This window comes from Salmo salar, chromosome ssa03 (genome assembly GCF_905237065.1).
Source record: "Salmo salar chromosome ssa03, Ssal_v3.1, whole genome shotgun sequence".
Classification (NCBI taxonomy): Eukaryota; Metazoa; Chordata; class Actinopteri; order Salmoniformes; family Salmonidae; genus Salmo; species Salmo salar.
Window position 1 is genome coordinate 45,279,408 of NC_059444.1, and position 20,783 is coordinate 45,300,190.

At 41.1% G+C, this 20,783-nt stretch overlaps 1 protein-coding gene across 6 annotated transcripts in view; it reads right to left on the minus strand.

The window, feature by feature from the left end:
• The window catches only part of LOC100196681 (far upstream element-binding protein 3), a 131,232-nt gene that overhangs the window by 69,085 nt on the left and 41,364 nt on the right, over positions 1-20,783 (minus strand). The gene's annotated exons all lie outside the window — the stretch shown is intronic.

Consider the following 20,783-nt stretch of genomic DNA (forward strand, 5'->3'; position numbering starts at 1 on the left):
AGTTCTCTCAGTTGGGCAGGATCATTATGTTACAAATTAAGTCTAAATGAATGAACTAGTTCTTATTTTATTGCTTTGAAAGTATTTTACATGAAAAGCAACCATAATATCATAAATAAGCACAAAAATAGCAGTGTAGTATTATTAAGTCATTAAAGGAAAATACCACTCAAACAGTTTTTTGGTATTCGTTTCATTAGTCCACTGTTGATACAGTCCCAAAATGTTTTGCATGTCAGAAATCAAGTTTTCAAGATATAAAACGTTCAAAATACAGAAAGTTACACAGTATGACGTGTTTTGCAAACTTGATTGCTGACATGCAAAACATTTTAGGACTGTATCAACAGTGGACTAATGAAACAAAAAACGAAATATACACTGAATAAAAACAAACGCAACATCTAAAGTGTTGGTCCCATGTTTCATGAGCTGAAATACTAAATCCCAGAAATGTTCCATAAGCACAAAAAGCTTATTACTCTCATATTTTGTGGACAAAATTGTTTATGCCAGCAACCCTCCGGTTGCTGGCCCGCTTCTGGAACCGAGGCTAGTTGAGAAAGAACATTTAAAAAAAGAATAAATTATGATGAAAAAAAAGAAACTGCTAAATTATAATGCTATGTCAGAACATAAAAAGTAGGTTACTTGAATATCAAATCGATCTCCTTTAATGCCGGGCGTACAATACACGACTTCCAAAATCCTAAAATCGCTGAGCCTCTCACATTAAACGACCGTCTTTCCAGTAGTTTGTATTGCCAACATAGTGGTGCGCCAACAGGGGGGTCACACACTACAAGATTCTTCACTTGGTCGTGATACCACGCTGATTCGCGAAAACAATATGATTAGATGTTTAACGTAGCCTCAAAAGTTTTCAGTCAGACATTAACGCTTCAATACAGAGTTGAAATATCTAGCCAATACATTTTGAATTGAATAACATGGCTTGTGAATTTCAGAGCTGTAACAATCTGACACTGGATAAAGGCAAGTACAAACGAATACTAGTTGTAGTGTAAACATTCTGGGTAATGCAATACGTCGTCATCTCACTGGCTTCTTCTCTGGCGAGCTCTCATTGGCTATCGCTGATCACCGTTCTCAAAACTTGTCAGTGCACATCTCACACTACATGAGCTATGCAGATTTTGAAAATATCGGGACATCTGGGATGGCTCAAAGACAGGATAGGTAGCCCTCAGATCTAGTGTCTGGCCCACTCACATTAAACAAGCGTTGGTGACGGCCACGCACCCTAAGTAGGCAACGACATTGGGATTTTGTCTCTGATCTCCCGGTCTGGGATAGATAAAATATCGGGACATCTGGGATGGCTCAAAGACAAGATAGGTAGCCCTCAGATCTAGTGTCTGGCCCACTCACATTAAACAAGCGTTGGTGACAGTCACGCACCCTAAGTAGGCAACGACATTGGGATTTTGTCTCTGATCTGGGAAAGATAAATCGGGGCCAAAATCATGTAGTGTACACCCGGCTTTATATGAACATTGTCCAAACATTGACGAAAGTGCAGCTTCTTTTTGGATGTGGTAAATATTTGCAGGCAAATATATTATCTAACAGAGTATGAACTGGGCAAAAAAAGCAACCAATAACATTTCTAACAAAAAATATCAAATATAGTAAGAAACCTTTTCCTAGTTGGTTAAAATCATATGACGCACACCAGATGATAACGTTAGGATCATGTCATCGGAAACACTTATCTATTCTATCATTTAAACTACAAAACATACATAGATACTGACGTTTTCACATACTGTATGTTGACATTGCAGTGGTGCTGGAGATGAATTTGATGTAATAAAATAAAAAATCTTCCCTTTAACCTTTGAGGCTAATTTGATCAACTAGTCCTTCACATGCATTCAATACATAAACAAGGTGCATTTTCAATATTATGAATCAATGGCCGAGAGGTCTGGCGTTTAACAAAATACACTGAGGTGTAAGGGAATGTTGTACGCTTATAAACTAAAACAGAAGGCAAAAAAAAAAGTCTACAGCGCTCCACGTCTCAAATTTCCCTTTACATCTGTGAAAATAAGCGACAAAAATGGACGGCACTTCCCGCCAGGCCGACATAAAGAGCAGCAGGGACTGGGAGACTAGTCAGGATCGAGGGAAAGATGAACCGAGCAAAGTACAGAGAGATCTTTGTTGAAAACCTGCTCCAGAGTGCTCAGGACCTCAGACTGGGGCGAAGGTTCACTTTCCAACAGGACAATGACCGAAAGCACATAGCCAAGACAACACAGTTTCTGAATGTCCTTGAGTGGCCCAGCCAGAGCCCTGACTTGAACCCGATCGAACATCTCTGGAGAGACCTGAAAAAAGCTCTGCTCCCCATCCAACCTGACAGAGCTTGAGAGGATCTGCAAAGAATGGGAGAAAATCCCCAAATACAGGTGTGCCAAACTTGTACCGTCATACTCAAGAAGACTTGAGGCTGTAACCGCTGCAAAAGGTGCTTCAACAAAGTACTGAGTAAAGGGTCTCAATACTTATGTAAATGTGATATTTCCGCTTATTTTTTATATATTAGCACAAATTTCTAAACCCCAGTTTTCGCTTTGTCATTATGGGGTATTGTGGATTAAAACGATTTAATCAATTTTAGAATAAGGCTGTAACATAAATTGTGGACAAAGTCAAGGGGTCTGAATACTTTCCGAATGCACTGTATATGTGTATGTTTTGTATACAAAATATAAAATCTTACAAGAAAAGTGCAAAACAGTACAGAATTAGTCGCAGGGGTGCATAGTTTTGTTATCAGTCAGATGTTATACAGTGCTTTCCCCGAAAAAAAATGGTTATATTCTAAAATTGATTAAATTGTTTCATTTACGCATTTAATACATTTCAGGTCTTGAAGATGCGCTCTGTTCATTCTCTGTAGTCTGTCGCTAAGTGTATTTTCTGTTGGTGTAATTAAGCATGATACCGGAGAATGACCCGATATCAATATGTCATGGATTTTTTAAAACACTGTATACTGTACCCTGAACAAAAATATCAACCCAACATGCCACAATTTCAAAGATTTTACTGAGTTACAGTTCATATGATGAAATCAGTCAAATGAAAAATTCATTAGGTCCTAATCTATGGATTTCAAATGACTGGGAATACAGATATGCATTTGTTGGTCACAGATATCTTAAAAAAAAAAAAAAAAAAAGTAGGGGCGTGGATCAGAAAACCAGCAACTTCGCACAGCCATTGTAGAGGAATGGACAACATTCCAAAGACCACAATGGACAGATGTAGTGACGGCGGGTGATGAATGGCACGACAATGGGCCTCAGGATCTCGTCACGTTATCGCCGTGCATTCAAATTGCCATTGATAAAATGCAATTGTGTTCGTTGTTCGTAGTTTACGTGCCCATACCATAACCCCACCATGGGGCACTCTGTTCATGAATTCTACAAGGTGTTGGAAACGTTCCACAGGGATGTTGATCCACGATGGCTTCATGCAGTTGCTGCAGATTGGACGGCGGTACATTCATGCTGCAAACAGCTCGTTCCATCTCATCCCAAAGACGCTCTATTGTGTTTGATCAGCAACAATGTTCAGATGCACTGTGGTGCTCAATTGGTGTCAAGGGACCTAACGTGTGCCATGAAAACATTCCCCACACCAGTATAGCACCAGCCTGTACCGTTAACACCAGGCAGAATGGGTCCAGGGATTCATGCTGCTTACGCCAAATCCTGACTCTACCATCAGCATAACGCAACATGAACAGGGAGTCGTTGGACCAGGCCATGTTTGTTCACTTCCGAATGGTCCAGTGTTGGTGATCGCGTGCCCACTGGAGACACTTCTTGTTTTTAGCTGATCTGAGTGGAACCCGGTGTGGTCGACTGCTGCAACAGTCCATCCGTGACAAGGATTAAAGCCATTCTCCATTGACCTCTATTATCAACAAGCTGTTTTCGCCCACAGGACTGCTGCTGACTGGATGTTTTAGGTTTATCTAGGGTTTACAGAGAATTGTAAGACGATGTAGTCCAGGAGGTTGGCGGTTTCTGAGATATTGCATCCGGCACAACGATTATACGATGCTCATTGTCGGTTAAGTCACTCTTTTGCCCATTCTAACATTCAACTGAACTGTAACATTTCTCAATACCTGTCTGCCTGCTTTATATAGCAAGCTACGGCCACATGGCTCACTGTCTGCGGGAGATTTTCATTTTCAATAACGGGGTGGTGTACCTAATAAACTGTTCAGTGACATTGTTAATGTCGTACATGACTATCGTAGCTGGAAACACCTATCTACATAGGCATACATAGGTCCATTATCAGCAAACATCACTCCTGTGTTCCAATGGCTAATGGTGTTAGCTAATCCAAGTTTCTCGTTTTAAAAGGCTAATTGATCATTAGAAAACCCTTTTGCAATTATGTTAGCGCAGCTGAAAACTGTTGTTCTGATTAAAAAAAAAACAATAAAACTGGCCATCTTTAGACTAATTGAGCATCTGGAGCATTAGCATGTGGGTTCGAACAGAACAGCGCAAACTGGCTCTAACCAGAACAGAAAGAAGAGTGAGAGGCCCCGGTGCACAACTGAGCAAGAGGACAAGTACATTAGAGTGTCTAGTTTGAGAAACAGACGGCTCAAGTCCTAATAGTACCCGCAAAACACAAGTCTCAAAGTCCACAGTAAAGAAGCGACTCCGGGATGCTGGCCTTCTAGGCAGAGTTCCTCTGTCCAGTGTCTGTGCTCTTTTGCCCATCTTAATCTTTTATTTATAACTCAATCTGTTATTGGTTAGTTTGAGATATGGCTTTTTTTTTTTGCAACTGCCTAGAAGGCCAGCATTCTGGAGTCGCCTCTTCACTGTTGACATTGAGACAGTTTTTTTTGCTAAAGGCTAAAGACATAACCACCAATGTCAAATGTGACATAATATGACAAACCTGTGCTTTATAAATCATATTAAATTGAGGCTTCACAAAGCATATAACCCTGTCATGCATCTTGGTAGAAGAGCATTGCAATGCCAGGACATTGGGTTTGATACCTGTGACCACCCAGGTATGGCCTTTTAAAATCTGTTAATAATTTTTGCCTACTTCTGTTTTTTTCCCCAAGTTCAGTTTTCTTGGGTTTGTTTTTCCAGGTTTCGGCTTAACCAAATTTCTACAAGCCTGGTCTATACAGTATGTTACAGAAAACATCAAGTGACTAATCCAAGTCAACCAGAACCAACCCATAAAGTAGCACCACAAGTGAGGGGTTAAATTTTACTCTTACAAGCTTTTCGGATTTCAACATGTGTTAAAATGTGTATACCTTACACCTTAGATCAGTGTTACCCAACTCTGGCTCTAGAGTACCCCTAACATCACATATTTTTGTTGTATCACCGGACAACAACAAAAAAACTGACAGGCAACCACTACTGCAGGTAAATTGTGATGTTTTGCAAGGGACAGGTCATGGATTCTATTAAGGGCCATGGTAACAGGAGACATATGGTCTAGGGTTTGGGAGAAGCTAATCACAGTCATTGGTTTGAAATCTTTGTAGGCTTGGTGAAAGTTACACAATTTCAGTATTTTCCAAGTAATGCTTCGGTCATTGTGTAATCTTATTTTCAGGAAAGGTAGACACCAGGCAGACTTAATGTGTAAATCTTATCCAGAAGTTAGAAAATTGTTAATTGCAGTTTAATTTCTCCTCAGGCACACCCAGGTAAAGTATGGTTTTCCCAAAACAAACCAAAACCTTGGTTGCTAAGAAAACCTACAAGCCTACAAAACAGACCTTCTAAACTCAGCAAAAAAAGAAAAGTCCCTTTTTCAGGACCCTGTCTTTCAAAGATAATACGTAAAAATCCAAATAACTTCCCAGATCTTCATTATAAAGGGTTTAAACACCGTTTCCCATGCTTGTTCAATGAACCATAAACCATGAATGAACATGCACCTGTGGAACGGTCGTTAAGACACTAACAGCTTACAGACGGTAGGAAATTAAGGTCCCAGTTGTGAAAACTTAGGACACTAAAGAGGCCTTTCTACTGACCCTGAAAAACAGCAAAAGAAAGATGCCCAGAGTCCCTGCTCATCTGTGTGAATGTGCCTTAGGCATGCTGCAAGGAGGCATGAGGACTGCAGATGTGGCCAGGTCAATAAATTGCAATGTCCGTACTGTGAGACGCCTAAGACAGCGCTAACAGGGAGACAGAATGGACAGCTGATAACAACACCTACACAGGATCGGTACATCCGAACATCACACCTGCGGGACAGGTACAGGATGGCAACAACAACTGCCCGAGTTACACCAGGAATGCATAATCCCTCCATCAGTGCAATAGGCTGAGAGAGGCTGGACTGAGGGCTTGAAGGCCTGTTGTAAGGCAGGTCCTCACCAGACATCACCGGCAACAACTTCACCTATGGGCAAAAAACCCACAGTCGCTGGACCAGACAGGACAGGCAAAAAGTGCTCTTCACTGACGAGTGGCGGTTTTGTCTCACCAGGGGTGATGGTCGGATTCGCGTTTATCGTTGAAGGAATCAGAATTACACTGAGGCCTGTACTCTGGAACGGGATCGATTTGGAGGTGGAGGGTCCGTCATGGTCTGGGGCGGTGTGTCACAGCAATATCAGACTGAGCTTGTTGTCATTGCAGGCAATCTCAACGCTGTGTGTTATAGGGAAGACATCCTCCTCCCTCATGTGGTACCCTTCCTGCAGGCTTATCCTGGCATGACAATGCCACCAGCCATACTGCTCGTTCTGTGCGTGACTTCCTGCAAGACAGGAATGTCAGTGTTCTGCCATGGCCAGCAAAGAGCCCGGATCTCAATCCGATTGAGCATGTCTGGGACCTGTGGATCGGAGGGTGAGGGCGAGGGCTAGGGCCATTCCCCCCAGAAATGTTTGGGAACTTGCAAGTGCCTTGGTGGAAGAGTGGGGTAACATCTCACAGCAAGAATTGGCAAATCTGGTGCAGTCCATGAGGAGATGCACTGCAGTACTTTACCTGTTAGGGCTTGGGGGCAGTATTTACACGGCCGGATAAAAAACGTACCCGATTTAATCTGGTTATTACTACTGCCCAGAAACTAGAATATGCATATAATTATTGGCTTTGGATAGAAAACACTCTAAAGTTTCTAAAACTGTTTGACTGGTGTCTGTGAGTATAACAGAACTCATATGGCAGGCAAAAACCTGAGAAGATTCTGTACAGGAAGTGCCCTCTCTGACCATTCCTTGAGCTTCTTGACTCTTTTTATTGAAAACTTAGGATGTTTGCTGTAACGTGACACTTCCTACGGCTCCCATAGGCTCTCAGAACCCGGGAAAAAGCTGAATGATGTCGAAGCAGCCCCTGGCTGAAAAACATTAGCGCGTTTGGATAGTGGTCGGTCAGAGTACTAGGCTGAAAAACATTAGCGCGTTTGGATAGTGGTCGGTCAGAGTACTATGAGACTGAGGCGCGTGCACGAGGCGACCCCATGTTTTTATTTTCTCTCTCTTTGTACTAAAACACAGATTCCCGGTCGGAATATTATCGCTTTTTTACGAGAAAAATGGCATAAAAATTGATTTTAAACAGTGGTTGACATGCTTCGAAGTACGGTAATGGAATATTTAGAATTTTTTTGTCACGAAACGCGTCGTGCGCGTCACCCTTCTTTACACTTCGGATAGTGTCTTGAACGCACGAACAAAACAGAGGATATTTGAACATAACTATGGATTATTTTGAACCAAACCAACATTTGTTATTGAAGTAGAAGTCCTGGGAGTGCATTCTGACGAAGAACAGCAAAGGTAATAACATTTTTCTTATAGTAAATCTGACTTTGGTCAGGGCTAAACTTGGTGGGTGTCTAAATAGCTAGCCCTGTGATGCCGGGCTATCTACTTAGAATATTGCAAAATGTGCTTTCACCGAAAAGCTATTTTAAAATCGGACATAGCGAGTGCATAGAGGAGTTCTGTATCTATAATTCTTAAAATAATTGTTATGTTTTTTGTGAACGTTTATCGTGAGTAATTTAGTAAATTCACCGGAAGTTTGCGGTGGGTATGCTAGTTCTGAACGTCACATGCTAATGTAAAAAGCTGGTTTTTGATATAAATATGAACTTGATTGAACAAAACATGCATGTATTGTATAACATAATGTCCTAGGGTTGTCATCTGATGAAGATCATCAAAGGTTAGTGCTGCATTTAGCTGTCTTCTGGGTTTTTGTGACATTATATGCTAGCTTGAAAAATGGGTGTCTGATTATTTCTGGCTGGGTACTCTGCTGACATAATCTAATGTTTTGCTTTCGTTGTAAAGCCTTTTTGAAATCCGACAGTGTGGTTAGATTAACGAGAGTCTTGTCTTAAATGGTGTAAAATAGTCATATGTTTGAGAAATTGAAGTAATAGCATTTCTAAGGTATTTGAATAACGCGCCACAGGATTCCACTGGCTGTTACGTAGGTGGGACGATTTCGTCCCACCGACCCTAGAGAAGTTAATGCAGCTGGTGGCCACACCAGATACTGACTTAATTTTGATTTTGACCCCCCCCTTTGTTCAGGGACACATTATTCCATTTCTATTAGTCACATGTCAGTTGTTGAATCTTGTTATGCTCATACAAATATTTACATTTATGTTAAGTTTGCTGAAAGTAAACACAGTTGACAGTGAGAGGACGTTTATTTTTTTGCTGAGTTTAGTTGGACCTGGCAGAGTGTGTGCTGAAAAGATGGGAGGACAAGACAGTAGTGTACAAGGACACGCTCTCCCATGTACAACTTCCAAGACGACCACCCATGAACATAGCCAGTGTTCCAAGACCAGACAAAGCAGAGATTGTAGCTGCAGACCGATCCCTGCCCCTTTCAACTGTAGCTGGAAAAGGAGAAAGCCACAGAGTTCCTACTCCATAATCACAGCCACCACACAAATGCTAATCAAAACCAGTTCAGGCCAACTAGAATGTATTTTTTGATTTACAGAATAGTAGCAAACTACTAAAGTCAGTGTGGCAAGTTTCAAAATATTTTGTCACATGCAGAATTACAGTGAAATGCCTTTCTTGCAACCTCTTATCAATATCAACGTAGTACTATAAAAGGTAGAACAAAAACACTAAAAAAATATAAATAAGAACATGAGAAATTAGGTAAGCTATATACAGGTTCAATTCCAATACCATATTTACAATGTGCAGGGATACGGGAATGATAGAGGTAGATACAGTATGTATAGGTGTAAGGTGACATCAGGACATATGATATAGTAGCAGCAGCGTATATGATGATTATGTGTGTGTGTTATAGGTGTGTGAGCAAATTAAGTGAGAGTGTGTTGGAGGGACAGTGTCCGTAAGTGAGTGTGTAACGTATTGTTCATAGGAGACTTGGTATTAAAATATTTTAAGATTGAAGCCGTCTTTTTCCATACATCACAAACACACACAAACTGTTGCTACTGCACCACTACCTATGCAACAACTACCTCTTACTTGACTCAACTGCAATGTACTCACTTGACTTACTGTTCAAATCCAGTCACTATCTTACAAACCACCATCTAGCTATCCCATGCTACTGTACCGCAAGGATACTGTAGAGCAGGTATTTCCAAACTGGGGTGCAATGCCTTCAGGGGTTTCGCCAAATAAAAATAAAAATTGACTGTTTGAAAATGTGAAGGAATAAAGAAATAATTTTTTATTCCTTCACATTTTCAAACAGTCAATTTAGATTTTCCAACGGGGCTACACATTTGGGTGAGGTTTTTTTCTCGCCTGAGTAGCTTTGTTTCTCTCCCAAAAATAAAATCTATCTATCTATCTAACAATCGGTAATCGGTATTTTTGGCCACCGATTTGCCGATTAAAAATAAATAAAAAAAAGTTTTATATTTAAGACGGTTAAATAAAGAGCAAAATTATTGATTACTATTATTTGTGCCCTGGTCCTATAGGAGCTCTTTGTCACTTCCAATGAGCCGGGTTGTGACAAAAACTCACACTCATTCTTATGTTTAATAAATGTATCGTATAGTGTGTGTGTGTGTGTGGCAGGCTTACAATGATGGCAAAAAACATTTGAGAGTACGCTGACGACGGTGCTAGAGGGGGTATGCAGCTGGAGGTTGAATGTTTGAATGGGTACGGCACTATAAAAAGTTTGGGAACCACTGCTGTAGAGAATCCCCTCGGAACCCTCTCTTTGATCCTGAGAGTAAGGGAGAGTTTGTCACAATCTCTGGAACTCTCCTAGAAGGCTCCCTAGTAACCTCCCTAAACAACAGAGGTGTGAATTGCCCTCTACTGCAAGACAATCGTTAGGCTCTGGTTGGGTGATGGTAAGCTACTTAATGCAGCCTGATAATCACAAATGTCTCCCTAACTCCCAGGGTCAGAGAGATGGTCCAGAGGGAATTTTCTACAGATACTGTCAATATATTATTACGGATTTCATCTGTGAAATAAAACTCATACATGTTCTTCATTCCTCAATTGTAAATGTTAAAGTCTACAATGTATCGTTATCCCTCAGAAAACAATTTGAAGTGGTGATAATGTTTCTGGTCTTGCTATACATCCATAGCACAGGTGTCAATTGGGATTTTTCAACGCTATGTGTTGCATGTATAGTACGGACTATTTGATCTTGTACACATTGGCAACTAAAAGTAGAATTGCAGTATAAAAGCAAAACATATATAATGAGAAAAGGAGATATAGAAACTAACAGAAGCGAAAGGTGACGAGCCATGGGTGGAAGGTTGTTCAAAGGCTTCTGATGGCGTCATCTGCCTTCTTGAATCCAGCATAGACATCAGTGGGGGAGGGGTAGTTGTTGCTCTTTAAGCCTCAAGTCTATAATGCCAAGAAAACAAATAAAAAATAAAAAAGTCAGCTCGCTGTGTGAAAGCAGAATAACACTAGGTAGGCCTACTAATGAACATATAGGTGACTAATAATATATGTGACTCGTTTCAGGAAACTAGGCGTATGTCGTGAGTCACTACTTCACAGGAGAGCCATTTGAAAGTTTATTTCCATCAAATACGCATTTTTTTGGCAGAAATGCCTTCTGGAACATGTGAACTTTCATGTGCCTTAATAACAAACGTGTATGCCATCTGTAAATATGAATAAAATGGTTAAATTACGAGCCTAGTTGATTAAGCCACAGAAAAAGCCAGCAACCTTCCCACAAGCCATGATTGGCTGAGATAATGAGTGGGCTGGACATGCCGAGAAAGGAGATCAGATTGATCTGCCATATAGAAGGCTTCTGTCTATTTGAGCTGGTCAGTCTGTTGGTAATCCTGTCGAACGCGGCTTTTAAATTAAATGTATCGTGTATGGGGCTGCATAAGTGTTCACCTCCAAAAAGTGGAATATGATCGCTAAAGAGATGGAGAAAACACCCGTCTCCGGATTACATCTTCAAACTATGGGCAACCATGGCATGGCATCCGTGACAGAGAGACACGTCCATCATGCATGATGATGTATACGGGTAAGATAGTCTAGCTTGCTACATTTTCAGATATTACACATTTCTAATTTTGAAAGAAAGTGGTTTCATTTCAAGCTAAAGTGTACTGTTAGCTAGCTAACTTTAGCTGACTGGCTCCCTAGCTAACGTTACGTGTATGATATTATTCGTATCCCAGAGCCGTTTGCATGGCTAGTTAGAGCCTAATGTTAGCTAGCTAACATTGAACCTGGATGGTTAGCTACCACTATCAGCAGATTCATGCAAGGCGTAGTAATGTCATGAGTTGGCATTATGTTCATTGTTGTTTAACCTGTTGGGGCTAGGGGGCAGTATTTTCACGGCCGGATGAAAAACGTACCCAATTTGAACAGGTTACTACTCTGGCCCAGAAACTAGAATATGCATATTATTAGTAGATTTGGATAGAAAACACTCTGAAGTTTCTAAAACTGTTTGAATGGTGTCTGTGAGTATAACAGAACTCATATGGCAGGCAAAAACCTGAGAAAAAGTCAAGCAGGAAGTGAAAAATCTGAGGTTATTTCAAGTGATTGCCTTGACTGTATACAGTGACTTAGGGTTCATTTTGCACTTCCTAAAGCTTCCACTAGATGTCAACAGTCTTTAGAACGGTGTTTGAAGATTCTATGGTGAATTTGATGGGAATAACAGCACAAGGAAGTAGGTGTCCCATTATAAGGCATGGGTTCAGTCACGCGGAAGGACTTGGGAGCGAGCTGAGTTCAAGCTCCCAACAGATTCATGCAGGGTAGTAACGACATGATTTGGCACTATGCTCAATGTTGTTTAATTAGCTAACGTTAGCTGGCTGGCTCGCTAGCTAACGTGTATAATCTTACACGTTGTTTACCTAGCTAGCTACACGTCTTAACAAGACTCCACTATGCAAGTAACTGTAAATTCAGTCCGAGTATGCCAGAGCACAGAATAAAGAATATGAATTTACTAACACATAACGCTTGTTGAATATAGCCGGCATCAGTAAACGTCGGCAAAAAAGCGCAATGACATTTTTGCCAGCAAAGCTGGTTAGGTTGTTTTCATGTTATCCAGAGATAAACAAATCATCGGCCAGAGCGTCAAGTATGCGCTCCGAGAGTGAAACGAGATGGGTGGGGCTAAAGCTTAAGAGGGTGTGAACAATGCTGAGTGGGTGTAGACAAAGAAGAGCTCTTTACTAGGCACTAAAACATTCAAAGAACATTTTCTCAAAAGTGAGTTTACAAGTTGATCAACTTTCAAAGCAGAATTACTTTCTCATTGTTCCTCAAAAATGCAGTGTATGATATACCATTTTGTAGCTCCGAGTCTATACTTTTATCCAGTGTAAAAAAAACACAATTTCAAATTTTGCTACATAAGACCGATTTGAGCCAGTCGGTCACATATTTGACACAGCCTATGAATACTGTAACGCTGGGAAGTCTATGCATAAAAAATACAAATAAACTATCACTACTTACTTTACTGACAGCTGGCCATTAGGTCCCTCAGGCCGAGGTCTCTTCTTCCAGTTTATTTTTGGCACATGGAAAAAAGTTTCTACATCGGCTGGGTTTATGAGAGCTGGAAAATCATTGTCACTGGTTACACAGAGTAGGGTGGGCTCGCAGATCAACGTCTCGTCGGCGGACAATTGCAGATTTTTCACAGCTAGCATAAGTAGGTCCCACTCCGTGCAGCAAAGACACTTGTCTTCAGTGGGCATTGCGCACTGGTACACCACCAATTTCCAGATGTCCCGAGTTGGCACATCTGCCTGAGCCATTGCATGCTCTGTTTCTCCCTCTCATTTCTCTGTAATCCTCCATCTGTTGAAGTTCCTTGTCTGTGTATTTCGGTTCAAGTAAATAGGGCACGTCTGCAAATTCAAACATTTCCTCCTCGTATTCACACAGGTCGGTAGCATAGTAGTTTGGAAGAAAAAAGTATTAGTTAGCTTAGAAGATTTATCGACCGACAGCTAGCTAGCAGCTCAGTGTTTACAGTGGACATGTTGTGGACAGGCTAGTGCTTCTGAAACACAACCCCCTAACTTACACACGCAGAGTAGCCACTGAGGTATTAGCAGTAGCGAGAGGAACGAGGGAGTACACGCATGCATGCCAATATGCGCACGCTGGAAGTTATCGGTGCGGAATAGTGTGCGTGTATACAACTTTTTTATACATTTTATATTTACGGTAATACATTTTTTGTCCTCTATCAACTTACATGGGATTTCCTCAAAGCCCCATTGTGACATCACTTCGATTCACTGTAAATGCAATAATGCAACTATTGACACAAATCAGCTACTTTGACAACTTTACAACAACTTAGACAAAAAGTTAGTGTTTACACCTTCGTCTGCTACTCAAATGTGCTGTTTGAACAAAAAATCTATATTCTGATAAAAAGTTACAGCTGTTTAGTAACTGAATCAACAACATTTTCTGCAAACAACTGCGGTTTTGTCCACTCAACCAACAAGTTAAGAGAGTATGACATCTCTCACTACTCCTCTGCTATTCAAAACTGTCTGCGGATCCAAAATATCTGCTACGGATCAAACAATAGAGCTGTTTCAATAACTGCGTTAACACATTTTCAGACTTTTTCCAAACAACTGCCGTTTTGACCACTCCCCCAACAAGTCAGACGAAAACAGAGGGTAAGAAATCTTTGCATAATTTTCTGCTTGTCAAATCCGAAAACGGATTAGGAATAGTGTAGTTTTAGAAACCCATCAACTGTTCTCTTTCTAACAGCAGTAAGTCATGTCAGAAGCTAGCATATTCATTATTTACCAACAGCTGCAAATTCCAATAAAACTACAGCACAATTTCAAGTTCACTCTCTTTGCTTTGTCGTAACACTATCATGAATCTAGAAAATACGTTTTGTGGGTCAGAGTGCAGTATTTAAATAATATTAAAGCATAAACCTACTGTATGTTAGCATGATTCTCACACTCGCTTTAGCCATAAGGGAACAAACAGTGTTGCCAAGGCTGCTGTTGTCAAGCAACAATTGACTCGCAGGAGAGAATGTCTTCATAGCTCTTCAAATTCCCATGATTAGTCGACGTGTTTCAGACCGAACAGCTAGCGCTTAGATTTTGAATGCTTTCCCGGTCTGGAAGACCGAAAATGAATAAGATTTCTAACGCTCACCAGCTTCATCCTCCTCAGGGTCATACTCCATGCTCTAAATAACTCAACTGGCTAGTTTGCCTGTCTCTAAAGAGGAGGGCGTGCTGTACCCCTCTGATTGGATAGAGTGGCTTAAGAATAGCTTCTACCAATAAAATGTTATAACGGTTTGTCTACCAACGGCTCTGTGTCATCATTGAGAAGCTCAAACGGAACCGTTGCTATGGATACTCCGACGCAGAGGGAAAAAATTACGACGAGGGTTAAGAGTGACCACAATTACTGACCATAACCACAAATCAACTGAACCACACAACCACTGACCAACCACACAACTACTGACCACAACCACACAACCACTGACCACAACCAAACAACTACTGACCAACCACTGACCAACCACACAACTACTGACCACAACCACACAACCACTGACCACAACCAAACAACCACACGACCACTGACCAACCACACAACCACTGACCAACCACACAACCACTGACCAACCACACAACCACTGACCAACCACACAACCACTGACCAACCACACAACCACTGACCAACCACACAACTACTGACCATAACCACACAAATACTGACAAAACTACTGACCACAACCACTGACCACAACTGAAAACACAACTGCTGACCACAACTGAAAACACAACTACTGACCACAACCACACAACTGCTGACCACAACTGAAAACACAACTACTGACCACAACTGAAAACACAACTACTGACCACAACTGAAAACACAACTACTGACCACAACTGAAAACACAACTGCTGACCACAACCGAAAACACAACTGCTGACCACAACCACACAACTGCTGACCACAACTGCTGACCACAACCACACAACTACTGACCACAACTGAAAACACAACTGCTGACCACAACTGAAAACACAACTGCTGACCACAACTGAAAACACAACTACTGACCATAACCACACAAATACTGACAAAACTACTGACCACAACCACACAACTTCTGACTAGAACCACTGACCACGTAAAATAATAATTATTAGTAGTTGTATGCTGCTACTCTTACATCGTGTAAGACAGAAATACCATTCAAACAACACAAAATGTAGACTGATCTGGATTAGTCTACTACTGACCACAACCTCTCAACTACTGACCAACCACAGAACGTCAGACCACAACCACAAAACTACTGACCACAGAAATATTTACATTGGCATAAAAAAAACACTAACAGTAACCAACAGCGTTTCTGCAGCATTGAAGGTCCCCAAGAACACAGTGGCCTCCATCATTCTTAAATGGAAGACATTTGGAAGCACCAAGACTCTTCCTAGAGCTGGCCACCTGGCCAAACTGAGCAATCGGTGGAGAAGGCCCTTGGTCAGGGAGGTGACCAATAACCCGATGGTCACTCTGACAGAGCTCCAGAGTTCCTCTGTGGAGATGGGAGAACCTTCCAGAAGGACAACCATCTCTGCAGCACTCCACCCAATCAGGCCTTCATGGTAGAGTGGCCAGATGGAAGCCACTCATCAGTAAAAGGCACATGACAGACGGCTTAGAATTTGCCATAAGGCACCTAAAGGACTCAGACCATGAGTAACAAGATTCTCTGGTCTGATGAAACCAAGATTGAACTCTTTGGCCTGAATGCCAAGCGTTATGTCTGGAGGAAACCTGGCACCATCCCTACAGTAAAGGATGGTGGTGGCAGCATCATGATGTGGGGATGTTTTTCAGCAGTAGGGACTGGGAGACTACTTAGGATCGTGGGAAAGATGAACGGAGCAAAGTACAGAGAGATCCTTGGCTTCGGTGGCTACGGGACAAGTCTCAATGTCCTTGAGTGTCACAGCCAGTGCCCGGACTTGAACCCGAGCGAACATCTCGAGAGACCTGAAAATAGCTGTGCAGCGACGCTCCCCATCCAACCTGACAGAGCATGAGAGTATCTGCAGAGAAGAATGGGAGAAACTCCCCAAATACAGGTGTACAAAGCTTGTAGCATCATACACAAAATGACTCAAGGCTGTAATTTCTGCCAAAGGAGCTTCAACAAAGTACTGAGTAAAGGGTCTGTAACACATTTGCAAAAATCTTTTGCCCGTTTTTGCTTTGTCAATGTGGTATTTTGCGTCGATTGATGAGAGAAGAAAACAATTTAATCAATTTTAGAATAAGGCAGTAACGTAACAAAATGTGGAAAAAGTCAAGAGGTCTGAATACTTTCCGAACCACACCAACTTTCACATGTTTACACTATCCAAACTTCAAATTCCTACTTTTTAAATCCTTTATCACCATATAAAATTAGCTAAAATTAGCATATTATAACTCAGGCTATCCTAACTTCAAATTATTTAAACACGTATCAACTATAACTATTGATGGGTTCTGAGTTCTAAACGTGAAAACATGAAGTATCCTTATGTCACCGAGGGAGAGAGGGGAATGTAGAATATTTACATTCTGTCAGAATATGTTATGCCTGACGTATCCATTATAACAAGCTACAATTACGAAAGACTGATCTCTGGTGGACAAACCAGAGACTTTCTGTAGACAATCTGTCCAGCAGATGAACCGGCGACCACAGAGAGAGACAAAGGCATACACTTGTAACAATGGACCAAAACTAGAGACCACAGTTACAGACCAATCACTCAACTATTGACCACACAACTACTAACCACACCCACAGCACTTCTGACCACAACACATCTGACCACAACCACAACACTTCTGACCACAACCACTGACCAGAACCATAAATATTTACCACACAACTACTGAACCACACAACTACAGACCACAACCACACAATGGACCAAAACTAGAGACCAGTTACTGACCACAATCACTCAACTATTGGCCACTCAACGAATAAATACACCACTTCTGACCACAACACTTCTGACCACACCCACACCACTTCTGACCACAACCACAACCCTTCTGACCACAACCACAACCCTTCTGACCACAACCACAACACTTCTGACCACAACCACAACAATAAATATTTACCACACAACTACAGACCACAACCACACAACAATGGACCAAAACTAGAGACCAGTTACTGACCACAATCACTCAACTATTGATCACAACTGCTGACCACATGACTTTTGACCACAACTATTGACCACAGCTATGGCACACAATTCCTGACGACCACCACGGACCAAAACAACAACTACTAACCACGTAATTACTGAATCACACAGCTACTGAATCACACAACTACTGACCACAACCACTTGACTGGGGGAGACGTCTTCATAGCTCGACAAATTCCCAAGATTTGTGTACCTGTTCCGCACCGAACAGCTAACACTAAGATTTTGAATGCATCCCCAGTCTGGACGACCTGGAATGACACAGAGAACATTTCAAATGCTCACTAGCTTCGTCCTTCTCAGGATCATGCTCCATGCTCTAAATAAACTCAACTGGCAAGTTTGCCTGTCTGTAAAAACAAGGGCAGGCTGTACACCTCTGATTGGACAGAGCAAAGCTTTCGCCGTTCACTCGATTCATACTTCACCCGATAACTTCAAATCGCACTTCGTTCAGTTTTCACATGCAACAACTGTAGTTTAGACAACAACAACAAATGTTCTAGGTAGATCCAAAAAGGGTTATATTGCCTTCTTCATATATGGCACCCCTAAATGTTCTGCACATACACTGAACAAAAATACCAACGCAAAATGTGAATTGATGGTCACATGTTTCATGAGCTGAAATAAAAGATCCCAGAAATGTTCGTTATGCATAAAAAAACGTATTTAGCTCAAATTTGGTGCAAAAAATACTTATCAAAACTACAGACCAAAACCACTGAACCACACACCTACTTACCACAACGAAAAAAAACGACTGACCACTCAACTACCACAAAACACACAACTGGTGACCACTAACTACTACTACTCACCACTACTGACTAGGGATGGGCATTTGAAATGATTTCACTATTAGAATAATTAAAAACGTATTCCGCAAAAATAATTTTAAAATAACTTTATCATGCCCCACAACTTTACTTGTAAAGTTACCAACTAGTTCATATTATTATTAGGTGTGCTTGCTGAAGTCAAAGCACAACTCTAGATTTCTTACATACTCTTCTTCATGCTATTATTTGGTTTCTTTAGCGCGCTCTAGAGCTTCAATTATTTAAGCTATTAACAAAAAAACTACTTCCAAATGTCCAGACTGCTCCAACTCGGATTGCTTGAGTAAATACTTCAAGGCATTTATACTTTTTGAACTATAAAAATATTTAAATGAGCACCCAAAGCATTTCAAAATGCAGTTGTCAGGGTCACGTCCAAATGTAGGGGAATGTAAATTATTAAATATGAAACTATTTGTGAGAAGATGAAATGTGATGTTAGTCTTCTAAATGAGAAAAAGTTTTTTCATGTAAAGTTCATCCAGTCAGTGGCCATTCCCCCGTGAGCACAGACATTATACCCAAACGTCATGGAACGCCCCTTTCCACAGAGTTAATAAAAGGACTCGTGACAAAATGTACATTTAGTCAAGATAACGCAGGGACGGGGTCCCCACGTTAAAATGGCTACCACTCTATAGACCAAGCAGACTAAGGCGTGAGCCGGATGTTGCAAAACGGTTTAACAATAGAGACCAACAGATTGCTACAGAAGGAGCAAATCCTAGACGCCGTTCTACCAGTCTGCAGCTGAAAATGTGTGTAAGTCTAGGACAAGGATACCGACAACCGCGGAAGCATCTATTCTAACAGATCAACTAAGAACAAGGGTACTTTGAAAGTTCCATTCACTATCGATTGACCGAAAGATACGCCTGACGTATCCATTATAACAAGCTACAACTACAAAAGACTGATCTCTGGTGGACAAAACAGAGACTTTCTGTAGACAATCTGTTCAGCAGATAAACCAACGATCCACAGAGACAACAAAGACATACACTCGTAAATATGTAAATGGCTATTTATTTTCAAATGAGCGCCTGTGCATGTTCAAAGTATTAACATTTCCATGAGTGTAGTCAACTGTTTGTCCGTGGGTCCACTGAGTTTCCCGCTCGAGCTGTCCCCAGCCCTTTCCTTTGTCTACCAAGCCGTCATATCGGTTTCATCCACTAGGGACTTTTCTTTGTGTCTTGTTAGTAACCAATGTATGACCTACTGTGTGTGTGTGTTCATGTAATTCTGTGATTGATTAGTTAGTAAATAAATAATTAAACCAATTTGTATCTCGCTGATTTATGATTTATGTTAGGGTTCGTGCAGATATCCAAGGGTTTGCGACATTCAGGAATGAGACTGATGAGGTAATAATACATTAATAGAAGACTGTAAATCGGTAAGATATGAAAATATCAGAGAGTTAATTCGGGAAATAGACTTTAAAAAATGTCCTGTGATGCCCAGACTTCCTAGTTAATTAAAGTTGGCATGATTAGTTTAATCACGTAAGGAATAAATTACACAGATTATTGATTTGATAATCTAACAGTCTTCACATTTAATGATTGTCACGCTACGACACCTATGAGGGTGCAACCTTGCATGATGGTAAAGGGACATTGGCCACACCCTTGCACGTAATGCCATGCCAATTGGCCAGTGTCGCTATAAAAATCAATTTGACATGCAATTTTTGCAAGGTCCCTGTGAACTAGAGACCTACATATTTTTTTTTACATTGGTCCCTCTCCTCACAAGGAACACATTTGCCTCAAGAACCCATAAGGTCCGCCATGATGGATTTTCCACCTTTAGAATTTTGTGAGAAAAAAAAAAACGCTACTTCTCTGGTACCAAATGAACGATCTGCAGAAAACTGGATACTACGGACAAATAAACATTCACGTGGGTGTGTCCTGGCACAAAAATTAATATAGATCAGACACAGATATTCATATTGTAATGAAACTTGGTGAACATGTTCCAAACACTGTCAAGACTCAACATATGGAAGCACATTTCAAATCGACCACGCGGTGGTGCTATAACGGGCACATTTATATATCTCGATCTGTTCGACTGATGAAATTTCACATACACGCTCAGGGAGGTGAGTTTAGC